Genomic DNA, 6247 nt, shown 5'->3' with positions numbered 1-6247 from the left:
TCTCCCTCCTTCCAGCTCTGCCTCCAGCCTGCCTGGCACAGTGCCACCAAAGACCATGGCCGATGCCCCAAGGACCCAATGGTAGTGAGTTGCTGTGGACAAGGCTTGAAGAAGGTGAGGGCCTGCCCCAGCTTCTCTTGGGGACCCTGTGCAAAGGCGGGTGCGAGCAGCTGTTACTGTGCCCTTTGTCTCCTGGAAAGGGAGGAGACACCCACCCCTCAGATGAGGCTGATGAGCCCCACCAGCTGGAGATTGTCAGAGTTAATGAGTTGCCCTTAATAAATATATGTGCTCTGGGTTTGACTAGTAGGTGTGTGCTTGGAGGAGGCATCTTGTGTATCAATTTGGTCATGACTAGTGAGTGAAATTGTTTATTTTTTAAGACTGGGGGCTTGAGGTAGGGGTGGGAAAGCATGATGGGAGGTTGTCACATACCTGTTCCTGTACAGGAAAAAATGCCCTTTTTTTCCTGTTCTGTTTATAAATTAGAGTGCCTTTATTTTCAAATGCTAAGCTCTATGTAGTATTCTTGAGGCTTCAGTTATGTGAAGTGCAGTGCATGTTTCTGGTTCTGGCCATAGTAGGCAGCAGAACTGAAGCACAGCCTTTTCTAGAGTGAGACCCGAGGAAGGTGTTTGTATTCCTATCACCACTGGACTTGCATAGCTAGGATATGGCTGCGGAGGATAAGTCTAAGTGAAAATGGTTGTTCTTTATCCAAAATAGCAGGTGTGCCTCTCTGATGATGTAAAATTAGACTGTGATCTAGGAATTTCTTTAGCAGAGCACAGTCCTGGAAGCATTTCTCTAGTTTTCTGGGAGATGCATTGACTCAGATGTACAATTTCCCATTCTTGCTCTGAGCTAAGTCGAAACACCACTTTTCGTAAATGTGTTTCAGCTTCCCCTTCTATTATGCCTGCTACCTACTTGGGGAAAGAGAAGAAGCAGATGAAAGAGCATTAACTAGGGTAAGCAAGCTGGTAGAAAAAAAAATGAGAGGACATTGAATGAGATGCTTCCTGTTTTCCTCCTTGTGGCTGAAGCTGAACAAAAGAATGAGTCCTTAGTCTTGCATTCCTGAATATGGGGTAGGCTGATGTGCTCCCGTGGGATCATAAGTTTAGATTGGTATTTAATGTCAGCGAAAACTTTCTAATGTGAAGAAAAATCCTTAAACTGTGGGAAAGGAAATACATAATTTCAAATCTTTTTACAATGCAAGAGGATGCAGGTGGGAGGAAAAACACATGACGTTTTCATAGGTTGGGGGTTTGTTTGTTTGTTTGTAGTTTGTTGTGGTATTTTTTAACCAAAAAACTTATTCTGTTAAACTGTGTGGAACTCTGCAATTGCCAAATCTACAGCCTATGATAAATGTTTAAGTTCTGGGAAGCAACTCATGGAAAAATCTCTTGTGATGATGGATGTGAGGTCAGCTATTCAAACTAAAATACTTTCTCCCCAGTTACATGGTATAGGGCTGTGGTGCTCAGACCATATGCCTAGTTAGTTATTTTTAGGCATTTAAGGAGAACGTAAAGGAGGTGATATGTGTAGGAGGGTGGAAGGGTAAGGAAGGAATTTTAAAAGAGATACTAACGCTTGGAACAACAATAGATATGCTATTGGAGTGATTTTTCCTAACCTGTACACACCACATCTGAAGAGGTTTGCTTCTGTACTGAACAATTAATGAAGTCCTCATTTCTGAAATGATGCATGGGCTTGCTTTTGTGCTGTGCATGATGGATTTCAGTATGTTAAGATAATGTGTGTAAGTGTTGGCAGGATCAGAGTCAAAGACATCAAAAATAACTTGGAGGGCTTGTGGAAATTCACAAAGTGTAATAAGGTGATACTTCAGTTGGTGCTGAAGTGGAAATTGTAGCTGATATATTTAATGATGGACTGTGATCACTGGGTTCACTGTGACTGAACAATATCCATCTCTATTTTTGAGGTAAACAAAGAGCAGTATATGAAGTTGAACTAAAAATTAGGAATGTTTTGCCGTTTTAGTACTTGTACATTGATAATGCTATTTGCACTTACTATCCTGTATTGTGTGTTTAAGAAAAAACACACAAAAACCCAATCAAAAAAACCCCAAAGCCACCTTTACAGGAAACGACTTGCAGTAGGAATCTATATTTGAAGTGGCCTTGGCCTTGTGAAAGTGTAAGATGTATGATACTTTTGAAGAAAAAGTTCCTCATTTCTCAGCTCTGTAGCATTAGGAACTAAAAAGCATTATGGGAATGATCTAATTGTTCCTATTTCTTTGCTAGAAATAAAACTAACGCACTAATTCAAGGAGTATCAGCAGTACTGGTGGCCCTTAAAAGGGCCTCCCCATGGCAAAGAAGTACAGCTGAATTGTATTACCTCTTTGCTTAAGAATAATGGGGGTTTGCAACAAATGAATTCTAGGTTGTTCTGTGATGAAGTGAAATGCTCCTTTGTCTGCAGGAATGTGTGTTCCACTTCGGTTCCTACTTCCACTTGAAATAAGGCCATATCACTCAGCATGAATTTAGAGACATAGGGAAGAATCAACAGGCTTTTCCAATCATGTTGATCCAAGGAGCTGCAAGAACTTTAACTATTGACACTCTTCTAGGCTTTCAACTTTTCTTTCACTCTGTATATAATTCTTTCTAGGTTATCTTTTTATTACTTCCATAAATTCGTCTCTTTCTCTTTGAAATATTTTTTGGTCAGTTATTTATCTTCCTAGATTTTTTTCTATAGAAAAGAGGAAAATACCCGCTTTGCTACATGAAGAGCATTGTTGGTTTGCGGTTCTTTTAACAAGTTTTTGATGTAATCTGGAAGCAGCATTGGTTCTGTATCTACAGTTGATGAATCTAGTGCTGAAAGCATGATACTGAATGGATTAATGCACAGGTACTGTGCAGGATGCTTTCAAAGTGGTAACAGTAGGAGAAAAATGTACTTGATGTTATTCAGACTCCCCACAAAGAAATGCGGTGGTGGAGAAGTTCTGCTATACTAGGTTGTACAGACAAGGAAATCAGGCTTGAGGTAACTCTGAACATCTTTATAGTGGAGTGATTTGCCTTTATAGCATATCAGACTGGTTGTGGGTAGCTCAAGAGAAGAAAAATGAAACAAATGGAGAGCTCCTGGAGAACTGTGATGATGAAGAAGTTCAAGGAAATGAATTCCAAGTAAAAGCTACTGAACTATGGCAGTTTAGTCAAGTAGGCTGTGGCAGTTTTAACCCTGAAAAACAATAAAAAGGGGAAGAGTGAATGAGAAGATGAAATGGAAGGGAAGAAGTTAGAGAAGAACAACTACTTCAGCTGCTTGGGATGGGGGGGAAGTCTTAATCTGTTTGACCCATGATTATGAGGTGTTCTTGCAGGGATGTGTATGAATTTGAAAATTGTCACGAACTTTGTCAGTCACCTGTGGAGTCTCATGGAGCAATTCTGAGCTAGTGAAACACCAATATTTTTACTGAATAACTCTGAACTCGTCACTGAGTAGCCTGATGTTGCAGGGGAAGTTTTGTTCTGAGGGGTGTGTTTGTTTTCTGAATCTAATCTTCTTACACTCCGCCTAACAGAAACAGCAGCATAAACTGGAGACAGGTGGAGAGATGGTGAGACAGAAAGAAGTGAGGTAGACACATGGTATGTGCTGCAATTATGAGGCTTGACCAAAGATGGAGAGACTAGTAAGAAGTCTTATTTCTACTTAGTAATGTGGCACCATTTGCTGGTGGCATGTAGTTGTAACTCAAATGCAATTGTCTTGTGACTTTTTTCTGGCTTAGGCTTCTTATGCTGAAGATATGTATACTTGTTAAGGGTTAGCTATAACAATTGTTCCTTGAAAGTTTCATTGGAAGTTGCCTGACTTTGAAGTGTGGAAGTAGTTGAATGCACGGTAAAGTTTTAAAGTAAACTTTGCTGTGATCTCTCTGCTAAAGAGTAGTGTAGAGATATAAAAAAAAAAGTAGAAAGGTAGAAACCAGATATGTAAGCATGTTAACTTTTTATTAAAAGAAATCATTCCAGGAGACCTCATTAAGCCAGGACGATATTCTAAAAGTGAATATACATGTTGACAGCTACACCCATAAATTTGAAAACTGCAAACATGTTCAGCATAAAAGCCATTTTTGAAAAAAGCTGTTGCTCTGCCCTTGTACTAATTTAGGAATTGTTCTTTCATTCTGACTTTTATAGTTTCTTTTCACATATATAACTGGGACAGTTTTAAAAGTACTTTAAAGAATCTTTCATGATGTCACAAACTTCATAATGCAGATGATTATTTTTAAAAATGCACACATTACATAATGACTCAAAGTGTCAAATAAGCTCAATAATGCCATTTTTTTCATTTTTAAAGAAACAAAATGACCTGTCAATAGACTGTACCTCTGTACAGTATTCTTGCAAAGAACCTCTGTTGCCCGGGAGTAGTGATGTGGGTTTAAATCTCTTGGGTCCAGCACTAGTCTTGGTGAAGAGGTTCTCTTGTTCTATTCATACTGTATCTGGACACGGTAAAGTCTTCACAGTGAGCACAAGATGATCTCAGACAATTTCTTCTTTCAGTACCTTTCTGTCAGAATACATTCAAGATACATGCATATTTAAGCTAGTCTCAGTAAACTAGGGACTTAATATTAACCCTGTTTGGAGAAGTGTAATTGGTACAAAAAGACTTTAAGTATTCTGCGTATGGATGCAGACTCTGTTGAGGAACAAGAAACAACCAGTCGTGACCTCAGGTTTGTTTTCTCGGTGTGGGAGGAAGGAGGAGGAACGATTCACTTCGCCTGCTCGGAGATAAGATGGTATTCAGATGCTAGAATAATTTTAAATGAAGATCAGTAATGAGAAATCCCACAACAAAGAGCATGGGAAGATGGCAAAAAGCCATCAGGTGACTGGAGAGGATCTGAGCAAGGGACAAGACCTTGGTTTGGAATGGTTCTTGGGCATTAAAAAACACAAAGTGTGGGGTTTTTTTGGTCTTTATTTTGGGGTTTTTTTGGTCTTTGTTTTGGGGTTTTTTTTGGGGCGGGGGGTGTTCCCTTTTTTTTTAGTAGATAGGAATTTTTGTGGCTACTGTTCATATCCAAAATGTGTGTGTACAATCTGATTACTTGTATTTTGTCATATTTAGTGAATAGCTTCTAGGTTTTACATGATGATACTTTATATTTGCTTGGGAAGGGATTGCATTTCATGCTTAAATGTGTGTGTTATCTTAGCTCTTCTGACAAATGGCCAGTGCTGTGTTTTCACTATTACTTGAATTAGAAAATATATTCCTCTGACTTCCTGTCTAAGTGGTGATGTAATAAGGAACAGGCGTGGCAAAGAACTGTTGCCGAAAATCATTTGATGAGCTTTGACACTTGAGATAAATCAGTACCTTGCCAATAGAAACAGTATTTATGATAACGATTTTGATATGTTGACTGAACTCTGTCATAGTATAGTGGTCCAAAACTTTTGATAGGTAGATAGTATGTTTACTTTGATAATAAATGGAAGACTGAGGTAGAACTATGAGGTGAGTCCTCAGGGATTCACATTAATACATGCATGTTCAAATATTGTTAAGATTCCATTTAAGACTTTGTCTTAACAGCCAAAAAATACAGTTTTGCTACAGAAAAGTTGTCAGGTATGTTGCACTGCAGAAGTGAAACCTGCACAGAGTAAAGGAAGCTGTAAAAGCTACAGAATTCCCAGATGGAACTGACACAGAATCTTTCTAATGAAATTAATTGCTGACATAGTTGTGCTATTTCTGGCCTCTTCCAATCTAAGTGAACATAAACTCCTCAAACAGGCTTTTTTATTAGTGAATATTAGTGGAAACCATCTGGTAAAGGTGAATCTGTTTGTGCAAAGTACTTCTTTATTTCTAATTAGTGGTCTCAAACAGATCTTCATCTCTCTGATAATATATGTGTATGTTATTTGTGGGTCATGGGAGGAGGAGCAAGAGTAAATTTCTTATATAAATCAAGTGTGTCAGCAGCAGTTCTCTGTCAGTCCCAGGGCATTACTACTTTCCTGTGTATTGAATTAGACTCCTGCCTCAGTTTTACCTTTTGTAACACATTCTGGTATCTTTGGCATAAGCAGGGGCAGGGAAACAACCCCCAATATGAGTGTATAAAAATAACACCTTTTTTGGGTGATGAATAGTATTAAAAAAAACACCTTAGAATCATAAAATCATAGAATCA

This window comes from Fulmarus glacialis, unplaced genomic scaffold (assembly GCF_000690835.1).
Source record: "Fulmarus glacialis isolate BGI_N327 unplaced genomic scaffold, ASM69083v1 scaffold1073, whole genome shotgun sequence".
Classification (NCBI taxonomy): Eukaryota; Metazoa; Chordata; class Aves; order Procellariiformes; family Procellariidae; genus Fulmarus; species Fulmarus glacialis.
Note: the sequence above shows the minus strand (reverse complement) of the source record.